Here is a 10630-nt window from a genome sequence, read left to right on the forward strand (position 1 = left end):
TGTGTAAGTCACAACACCCGTGACACCAAAACGGCTTTCTTTTCTCTACACTCTGCACTATGAGCACACACACCAAATCAGAAAGGCTTTTTTCTCTCTTTTCTACATTATGGACTGTGGGGACACAAAACCGCTCTCTCTCTTTTTTTTTTTTATCGTGTGCCAGGGCGTTGTCTCATGTATTAGATTATGCTTAAGATACGAATGGGTTTATCAGTCACATCAGAATCCATACATACTGATCCTCCCGTAATAAAATGGTCGGATCTTATCAAACACGGCTCTGGGAGCGAGCCGAGTGCGGGCTAACCGGGAGAATTGCTTGAAAGAAACTTAACACCGAATGAGCGGTCAGAACAAAGCCTCAATACGGTTTTCCCGTGGTGTTTTTGTTGCTGCCTTGTCTTTTGCACAGAGTAAAAGACAAGGCAGCCATCGAATAGGGCCCGATTGTTCCTACTTGGTCAGCCGAGGAGCAAGGGGGGGGGGGGGGGGGGGAGCAAGCGTCTCAACCAAGCAAAGCTCACCATGGGGAAGGTGGCTATGCCAACTAGCCTGATGCCCTGCTCCCGCAGTGACGGATACTCGTACTCTGGTTTCTCTTCATAACGTACAAGTCTTTCGCCTTTTACTAAAGACTTCTGTGGAGAGCAGCACTAATGAGTTGTTTCTATTTTTGGCAGGCTTTACTTTTGCGGGTGAAGCCCTTTCTGTCTGTGCAAAAGAAATCTTGTGCAGAGTGACTTCTCTGAGTAGAGTCGCCTTACTTGTTGCGACTGTGCCGATGTTCGAAGCTGGAGTGCAAAGTTGTTGCTTGAATGGTGCTTGCTGGAGCGTGCGGGAGTGCAAAGTTATACCATTTAAAAGGGCTGAAGAGTGCTCAGTGCAGCAGGTGGGCGGAGGTGCAAAGTGACACTCTGGCCACCTATGGCCATAAAAAGAACAGGGGTGTTAGCGGACAAGTGCGCATTGTGCCAGGAAGGGCCCTCGGACGTGAACCAGTGGACAGTTGTCGCTTCTCGGCCTTTTGGCTAAGATCAAGTGTAGTATCTGTTCTTATCAGTTTAATATCTGATATGTCCTCTATACGAGGACTACATATTAAATGGATTTTAAGCAATAGGAGTTGAAAAAGTAGCTTGCTCCGTTCACTCCAAGCATTGACCCCGTACTGCAGTGCCGCTGGGAACGGTGCGCTCTTCTCTACTCTTGTGAAAAAGCAAACAGCGGTGCAGGATGCAAGTTTCAGGGAGCCCAAGATGAAACTTTCTTTTAGTCTGCTGAGAAAAGAGAGTGAATGCGAAGTAGACTTTAACACGGCTCTGGGAGCGAGCCGAGTGCGGGCTAACCGGGAGAATTGCTTGAAAGAAACGGCATACCAAATGAGCGGTCAGAACAAAGCCTCAATACGGTGTTCCCGTTGTGTTTTTGTTGCTGCCACTGTTTGCTTTTTCACAAGAGCGCACCTGTTGAGGGGGGGCCTGGGGGGGCCTGGGTGATGGTGGGTCTCAGGCCCGGGCTGCTGCGACTGGTGTGACCGGGTGGTTTGTTTGTTTGTTTTTTGTTGTTTGTTTTTTGTAGAGGTCCTCCGGAGTGGGGTTGGGTTGAGTGGGGTGGGGCGGGATGGGTACCTTCTGGGGGTACAGTAGCTCCCAGAATATGGTCGCTGCAGGCCCCGAGCCTGGTGGACATCAGGCCCTCCTGTCCTGTGTTGGCTCCCTGGTAGCGGGGATGCCTATTGCAGCCAGTCCCTGGCTGCCCCCAGTGTATATCCCCATACCCCTCTCCCTTCTGGCTCCTGTACACAGCACACACTCACACATGAAGGTTTTTGGGGGCGTGTGTGTTCGGTGGGGTGTAGTGGACTCTGCAGTAGTTGCACTCTGCAGTTCCCACCCCTGTTTTAATTACACCTTAGACATTACTACTTATCAAACACACTCACACACACACATTAGGTCTTGGGGGGTGGTTACACTGAGTGGCATCTGGTGGGCGGGGCTCTTTGGGTATGTAGGCTGCCCAGAGGGCCACGCTCCCAGTTCTACAAGTTTGGCTGCCCCTCAATTTTAATTGCTCACTATTAGAAAATATTGAAGAGCCAGAAGGGTGAGGGGAGGGGTCTTCTTCGCACACCCCTGCTTCCTGGTTGCTGCTCGGGGCGGGAGGGGCCAGGAGGATTAATTAATTGTTCTGCTGGTTTGGGGTCTGTGGTGGCTGGGGGGCTGCTGGCCCCCTGGTGTGCCCGCTGCACTACACCCCAGCGGAGTCGAGGGAGGGAGGACGTGTGGATGTATGGGACATGAAAGTGTGTGTGGTAATGATTGGGCCTGGATCTTGGACTTGCTGTCGCCTGGCCTGCCTGTGCTTCTCCTGATGGGGGGGGGCGGCGTGGCCTCTCTCCGCTGCTCGCGACTTCACCCACCTGTGGGCACGTCTTGACTCCCAGGGCACTTGGCCAGGGGTGCTGGGGCAGGCGCTGACCCACTGTGTGGCTGTCTGGGGCGCTTGGCCCTCCTGGGTATTGGGTGGGGCCTCTGCCGGGGGGTTTGGGGGCGCTCGGGCTCCTGGGGCCCGGATCCAGTGCACGGCCCATGTCTGGGCGGCTGGGACCTGGCGACGTCGGTGGGCTGTTGCCCCTGGCTCCCGGAGGGCCTCTGCCCTATGCTTATGGGGGCTCTTTCCGGGGGCTTCCTCTGCAGTCTTCTGGGTGGATGCGTGGTTGCCCCTGCGGTGGGCTTCCTGGGTTCTGTGCTCTGTGGGGGCTGCTGGTGGCCTGGGTATTGTGGCCCTCTCTGCCTGCTTCTGATTGCTTGGGGGGGCTGTGGATTGTGGCCCTGTACGCTTATACACTCATAACTAAGCACGGTTATTATGTAGGTCCTGTGCCATGGGTGTTGCATGTTCTCACACACACACAACCACATTCATTAGTCCAGTAGCATGGTCGCCAAGCAGTTGATGTATTATCATGTCGTCTCAGGTCATCTATATCCCCAGCTGTGTTGTATGCGATGTATGTTCTGTTTTTCTCTTCTTTCCTCTTCTTCTTTCCTTGTCCCCCGGTCCGGTTCAGTTCTATTACATGTCATATATTGTAAACAGAAATAAATAAATGGGCATCAAGGGGAGCTTTACATTTATAAAACTTCCCTTGGCAAAGCAAATCTGTTTGGCATCAAAGGTATTCAGACTACAATTCTGCTGCCATAATGCTGAACACGATAAGGGGAAAAAAAAAAAAAGTAAAGAAGACAGTTCTGCCGAAAGCCAGGGACTAGACCTGTTCTAAGTTCTGTACTTTTTAAAAGGGAGCCAACACAGGACAGGAGGGCCTGATGTCCACCAGGCTCGGGGCCTGCAGCGACCATATTCTGGGAGCTACTGTACCCCCAGAAGGTACCCATCCCGCCCCACCCCACTCAACCCAACCCCACTCCGGAGGACCTCTACAAAAAACAAACAAACAACAACAAAAAACAAACAAACAAACCACCCGGTCACACCAGTCGCAGCAGCCCGGGCCTGAGACCCACCATCACCCAGGCCCCCCCAGGCCCCCCCTCAACAGGTGCGCTCTTGTTAAAAAGCAAACAGCGGCAGCAACAAAAACACAACAGGAACACCGTATTGAGGCTTTGTTCTGACCACTCATTTGGTATGGCGTTTCTTTCAAGCAATTCTCCCGGTTAGCCCGCACTCGGCTCGCTCCCAGAGCCGTGTTAAAGTCTACTTCGCATTCACTCTCTTTTCTCAGCAGACTAAAAGAAAGTTTCATCTTGGGCTCCCTGAAACTTCCATCCTGCACCGCTGTTTGCTTTTTCACAAGAGCAGAGGAGAGCGCACCGTTCCCAGCGGCACTGCAGTACTGGGTCGATGCTTGTGAACGGAGCAAGCTTCTTTTTCAACTCCTATTCTTAAAAATCCATTTAATATGTAGTCCTCGTATAGAGGACATATTAAACTGATAAGAACAGATACTACACTTGATCTTAGCCAAAAGGCCGAGAAGCGATAACTGTCCACTGTTTCAGGTCCGAGGGCCCTTGCTGGCACAATGCGCACTTGTAGCAGTGTTCTTTTTATGGCCATAGGTGGCCAGAGTGTCACGTTGCACCTCCGCCCACCCGCTGCACTGAGCACTCTTCAGCCCTTTTAAATGGTATAACTTTGCACTCCCGCACGCTCCAGCAAGCACCATTCAAGCAACAACTTTGCACTCCAGCTTCGAACATTGGCACAGTCGCAACAAGTAAGGCGACTCTACTCAGAGAAGTCACTCTGCACAGTAACAAGATTTCTTTTGCACAGACAGAAAGGGCTTCACCCGCAAAGGTAAAGCCTGCCAAAAATAGAAACAACTCATTAGTGCTGCTCTCCACAGAAGTCTTTAGTAAAAGGCGAAAGACTTGTACGTTATGAAGAGAAACCAGAGTACGATTATCCGTCACTGCGGGAGCAGGGCATCAGGCTAGTTGGCATAGCCACCTTCCCCATGGTGAGCTTTGCTTGGTTGAGACGCTTGCTCCCCCCCCCCTTGCTCCTCGGCTGACCAAGTAGGAACAATCGGGCCCTATTCGATGGCTGCCTTGCCTTTTACTCTGTGCAAAAGACAAGGCAGCAACAAAAACACCACGGGAAAACCGTATTGAGGCTTTGTTCTGACCGCTCATTCGGTGTCGCGTTTCTTTCAAGCAATTCTCCCGGTTAGCCCGCACTCGGCTCGCTCCCAGAGCCGTGTTAAAGTCTACTTCGCATTCACTCTCTTTTCTCAGCAGACTCTTGGGATTTTATCAATAAAATGAATTCCTTCACTCAAACTATGTTAAAACTGCTTTGTCCTTCATATTTACCATGTCTTGAAAGATTTAAACAAAAAAACCAACGTTGTACTTTGCAGTAAAAGAAATAGCAAATCTAAAGTTTCAGGAATCCGAGAATAAGCTTACTTTCATGAGTTCTTCACGATTTCGGATTTTGCTATAAAATGAATTCCTTCACTCAAACTAAATTAAAACTGCTAAACCGCTAATCTGTTACATGTAAGGCAGATGTCAAATTCACCGAATTAGGATTATTCGGTATTCGGCCAATCGAGCTGTAGCAGCTTCGGTAAAAGAGTATAAGTTGAAGAGTTTGTGAATAAAGGTGTGCGCACACATAGTGAGCTGTAGGAAAATAGGCAGGGAGCAATGCCGGCTGGGGTATATGTTCTTGTATGTTGTCTGACTGTTTGATTTGAATGTGTTGTGTAAGTGTCCTGTTGAATGTTACATGTTTGGGCTTTGACACGCTTCACTGTGGTTGTTAACTGTGTGGTGTGTCCTGAAATGTTATATGTTTGGGCTGTGTGACATGCTTAATGCTTGTCAGTAGCTACCCACTTATTCATATATAGCAACTGACAACGTAAGAAGTCCGGACATACTTTGATAGAGTAGTTGTAGAAGTATCCTTATTGATAATAGATAAACTAATTCATAGTGATAGAACAGTAGATGAACAGGTGCCTGCACATGTCTCACGAAAATAAAATGGGTGTATCATTGCTGATGGCAGAGCAATACTGCCAAACTTATGAGTTCTTGTGGCAAACTTGATTCAGTGTCTTGACGTGTATACGCTGTTTCGCTGACTTGATTGTCACAAGAAACAAAGTGTGTTTGATAAGATCCGACCATTTTATTACGGGAGGATCAGTATGTATGAATTCTGATGTGACTGATAAACCCATTCGTATCTTAAGCACAATCTAATACGTGAGACAACGCCCTGACACACGATAAAAAAAAAAGAGAGAGCGGTTTTGTGTCCCCACAGTCCATAATGTAGAAAAGAGAGAAAAAAGCCTTTCTGATTTGGTATGTGTGCTCATAGTGCAGAGTGTAGAGAAAAGAAAGCCGTTTTGGTGTCACGGGTGTTGTGACTTACACACACACATTTCTAAATTGTGAAAGGAAATTATTTTAGAGGAAGCACTAGAGTTTAGATCCCACATTTGTTGATAGGCATTCATTTATTTCTTCACTTCTGATAAAAATGATAAGACTGACCTAAAGAATTGGAGGCCCATCACACTTTTAAACTTTGACTGTAAACTTTTTAGCAAGGTTTTTACGACACGGATGTCCTCTGTTTTAGAGGAGGTAATTCACCCAGACCAGGCTTGTGCCATCTCAGAGAGACAACTCACCGACAGCCTCGTACTGATTCGAGACATCATTGATTACGCTAGAGACAGAAACACCCGGCTTGTCATCTTAAATTTAGACTTTGAAAAAGCTTTTGATCGGGTCTCGCATCAATATCTCTTTCAGGTGTTGCAGCCATCGAATAGGGCCCGATTGTTCCTACTTGGTGAGATTTGCTTGGTTGAGACGCTTGCTCCCCCCCCTTGCTCCTCGGCTGACCAAGTAGGAACAATCGGGCCCTATTCGATGGCTGCCTTGTCTTTTACTCTGTGCAAAAGACAAGGCAGCCACAAACACCACGGGAACACCGTATTGAGGCTTTGTTCTGACCACTCATTCGGTGTCGCGTTTCTTTCAAGCAATTCTTCCGGTTAGCCCACACTCGGCTCGCTCCCAGAGCTGTGTTAAAGTCTACTTCGCATTCACTCTCTTTTCTCAGCAGATTAAAAGAAAGTTTCATCTTGGGCTCCCTGAAACTTCCATCCTGCACCGCTGTTTGCTTTTTCACAAGAGCAGAGAAGAGCGCACCGTTCCCAGCGGCACTGCAGTACTGGGTCGATGCTTGGAGTGAACGGAGCAAGCTCCTTTTTCAACTCCTATTGATAAAAATCCATTTAATATGTAGTCCTTGCATAGACATATCACATATTAAACTGATAAGTACAGATACTACACTTGATCTTAGCCAAAAGGCTAGAACCAGAATTATTCTTCAGGAATCCGAAAATAAGCTCTATTTTATGAGTTATGCACGAATTCGGATTCTCCTATAAAACGAATTCCTTAACTCAAACCAAGTTAAGACTGCTTTGTCCTTCATATTTATTCATGTCTAATCAAGTTTCAACGATAAACAACGTTGTACTTTGTAGAATGAGAAAGAACTTCTTCAGCAATAAGCATCTCTCGACATATGACGAAGTACAGATTTTGCTATAAAATTAATTCCTTCTATCAGCCTGACTTAAAACTGTTTGTCCTCCTTATTTATCCACTTCAAATCAAGTTTCAACAAATAAAAAAATGTTGTAGTTTGAGAAAGTACAACTTAATCTTCAGCAATCAGTATAAAAAGAGGTGCAAATGCCAACCATACATACCTAAAAGGTGGTAATCGAGCTGTAGCAGCTTCGGTAAAAGAGTATAAGTTGAAGAGTTTGTGAATAAAGGTGTGCGCACACATAGTGTGCTGTACGAAAATAGGCAGGGAGCAATGCCGGCTGGGGTATATGTTCTTGTATGTTGTCTGACTGTTTGATTTGAATGTGTTGTGTAAGTGTCCTGTTGAATGTTACATGTTTGGGCTTTGACACGCTTCACTGTGGTTGTTAACTGTGTGGTGTGTCCTGAAATGTTATATGTTTGGGCTGTGTGACATGCTTAATGCTTGTCAGTAGCTACCCACTTATTCATATATAGCAACTGACAACATAAGAAGTCCGGACATACTTTGATAGTAGTTGTAGAAGTATCCTTATTGATAATAGATCACTAATTCATAGTGATAGAACAGTAGATGAACAGGTGCTTGCACATGTCTCACGAAAATAAAATGGGTGTATCATTGCTGATGGCAGAGCAATACTGCCAAACTTATGAGTTCTTGTGGCAAACTTGATTCAGTGTCTTGACGTGTATACGCTGTTTCGCTGACTTGATTGTCACAAGAAACAAAGTGTGTTTGATAAGATCCGACCATTTTATTACGGGAGGATCAGTATGTATGGATTCTGATGTGACTGATAAACCCATTCGTATCTTAAGCATAATCTAATACATGAGACAACGCCCTGGCACACGATAAAAAAAAAAAAGAGAGAGAGCGGTTTTGTGTCCCCACAGTCCATAATGTAGAAAAGAGAGAAAAAAGCCTTTCTGATTTGGTGTGTGTGCTCATAGTGCAGAGTGTAGAGAAAAGAAAGCCGTTTTGGTGTCACGGGTGTTGTGACTTACACACACACATTTCTAAATTGAGAAAGGAAATTATTTTAGAGGAAGCACTAGAGTTTAGATCCCACATTTGTTGATAGGCATTCATTTATTTCTTCACTTCTGATGAAGTTTCAACAATAAACAACAAACTTTGTATTATGAGAAAGAACCAGAATCATTCTTCAGGAATCCGAAAATAAGCTCTATTTTATGAGTTATGCACGAATTCGGATTCTCCTATAAAACGAATTCCTTAACTCAAACCAAGTTAAGACTGCTTTGTCCTTCATATTTATTCATGTCTAATCAAGTTTCAACGATAAACAACGTTGTACTTTGTAGAATGAGAAAGAACTTCTTCAGCAATAAGCATCTCTCGACATATGACGAAGTACAGATTTTGCTATAAAATTAATTCCTTCTATCAGCCTGACTTAAAACTGTTTGTCCTCCTTATTTATCCACTTCAAATCAAGTTTCAACAAATAAAAAAATGTTGTAGTTTGAGAAAGTACAACTTAATCTTCAGCAATCAGTATAAAAAGAGGTGCAAATGCCAACCATACATACCTAAAAGGTGGTAATCGAGCTGTAGCAGCTTCGGTAAAAGAGTATAAGTTGAAGAGTTTGTGAATAAAGGTGTGCGCACACATAGTGTGCTGTACGAAAATAGGCAGGGAGCAATGCCGGCTGGGGTATATGTTCTTGTATGTGGTCTGACTGTTTGATTTGAATGTGTTGTGTAAGTGTCCTGTTGAATGTTACATGTTTGGGCTTTGACACGCTTCACTGTGGTTGTTAACTGTGTGGTGTGTCCTGAAATGTTATATGTTTGGGCTGTGTGACATGCTTAATGCTTGTCAGTAGCTACCCACTTATTCATATATAGCAACTGACAACATAAGAAGTCCGGACATACTTTGATAGTAGTTGTAGAAGTATCCTTATTGATAATAGATCACTAATTCATAGTGATAGAACAGTAGATGAACAGGTGCTTGCACATGTCTCACGAAAATAAAATGGGTGTATCATTGCTGATGGCAGAGCAATACTGCCAAACTTATGAGTTCTTGTGGCAAACTTGATTCAGTGTCTTGACGTGTATACGCTGTTTCGCTGACTTGATTGTCACAAGAAACAAAGTGTGTTTGATAAGATCCGACCATTTTATTACGGGAGGATCAGTATGTATGGATTCTGAAGTGACTGATAAACCCATTCGTATCGTAAGCATAATCTAATACGTGAGACAACGCCCTGGCACACAATCAAAAAAAAAAAGAGAGAGCGGTTTTGTGTCCCCACAGTCCATAATGTAGAAAAGAGAGAAAAAAGCCTTTCTGATTTGGTGTGTGTGCTCATAGTGCAGAGTGTAGAGAAAAGAAAGCCGTTTTGGTGTCACGGGTGTTGTGACTTACACACACACATTTCTAAATTGAGAAAGGAAATTATTTTAGAGGAAGCACTAGAGTTTAGATCCCACATTTGTTGATAGGCATTCATTTATTTCTTCACTTCTGATGAAGTTTCAACAATAAACAACAAACTTTGTATTATGAGAAAGAACCAGAATCATTCTTCAGGAATCCGAAAATAAGCTCTATTTTATGAGTTATGCACGAATTCGGATTCTCCTATAAAACGAATTCCTTAACTCAAACCAAGTTAAGACTGCTTTGTCCTTCATATTTATTCATGTCTAATCAAGTTTCAACGATAAACAACGTTGTACTTTGTAGAATGAGAAAGAACTTCTTCAGCAAAAAGCATCTCTCGACATATGACGAAGTACAGATTTTGCTATAAAATTAATTCCTTCTATCAGCCTGACTTAAAACTGTTTGTCCTCCTTATTTATCCACTTCAAATCAAGTTTCAACAAATAAAAAAATGTTGTAGTTTGAGAAAGTACAACTTAATCTTCAGCAATCAGTATAAAAAGAGGTGCAAATGCCAACCATACATACCTAAAAGGTGGAGCGGAAGTATTCAGCTGCAAGTAGGTGTGAATGTTCGACTATAATTTGTAAAAAGCGGGTAAGAAAAGGTTCGAATGCCCGACTATATATTAACAAAAGCGGGAGGAGAGGTCTTCGGATGAGAGTGGGTGAGAATTTCCAACCATAATCTATAAAATACGGTGAAAAAAAATATGTGAATGCCTCATAGAACACTAAAAGCGGAAGTGTTCGGCTGCAAGAAGGTGTGAATGTCCGACTATATTTGGTGAAAAGCAGGTGAAGCAAGGTCTGAATGCCCAACCTTACATCATCAAAAGCGAGATCAGAGGTGTTTGGCTGCAAGAAGGCCATAGTTTTCCAAAAGCGGGTAAGGTGCGAATGTCCGACTAAATATCAACAAAATTTGGGGCGGAGGTCTTCGGATGCAAGTGGGTGTGAATAGCCGACCATAGTTTGGAAAAAGCGGGTAAGAAAAGGTTCGAATGCCCGAACATACACCATCAAAAGAGGGAGCGGAGGTGTTCCGCTGTACAAAGGTGTGAA

At 44.7% G+C, this 10630-nt stretch overlaps 4 non-coding genes and 1 pseudogene across 4 annotated transcripts; 2 read left to right on the forward strand and 3 right to left on the reverse strand.

The window, feature by feature from the left end:
- The first annotated feature begins 587 nt into the window (after nucleotides 1-587).
- On the forward strand, nucleotides 588-701 carry LOC140276289 (U5 spliceosomal RNA). Its single transcript, XR_011908896.1, has one exon. It is a non-coding gene; the product is annotated as a U5 spliceosomal RNA (small nuclear RNA).
- A 310-nt stretch (nucleotides 702-1011) lies between these two features.
- On the forward strand, nucleotides 1012-1202 carry LOC140275933 (U2 spliceosomal RNA). The gene has a single exon (XR_011908633.1). It is a non-coding gene; the product is annotated as a U2 spliceosomal RNA (small nuclear RNA).
- Nucleotides 1203-3835: 2633 nt separating this feature from the next.
- Nucleotides 3836-4016, reverse strand: LOC140276177 (U2 spliceosomal RNA; annotated as a pseudogene).
- Nucleotides 4017-4324: 308 nt separating this feature from the next.
- LOC140276294 (U5 spliceosomal RNA) lies at nucleotides 4325-4438 on the reverse strand. Its single transcript, XR_011908901.1, has one exon. It is a non-coding gene; the product is annotated as a U5 spliceosomal RNA (small nuclear RNA).
- Nucleotides 4439-6708: 2270 nt separating this feature from the next.
- On the reverse strand, nucleotides 6709-6895 carry LOC140276116 (U2 spliceosomal RNA). Its single transcript, XR_011908800.1, has one exon. It is a non-coding gene; the product is annotated as a U2 spliceosomal RNA (small nuclear RNA).
- Between the last annotated feature and the right edge of the window lie 3735 nt (nucleotides 6896-10630).

The sequence above is a fragment of the Leuresthes tenuis genome, unplaced genomic scaffold, assembly GCF_036924035.1.
Source record: "Leuresthes tenuis unplaced genomic scaffold, fLeuTen1.0.hap1 SCAF_18, whole genome shotgun sequence".
In the NCBI taxonomy this organism is placed as follows: Eukaryota; Metazoa; Chordata; class Actinopteri; order Atheriniformes; family Atherinopsidae; genus Leuresthes; species Leuresthes tenuis.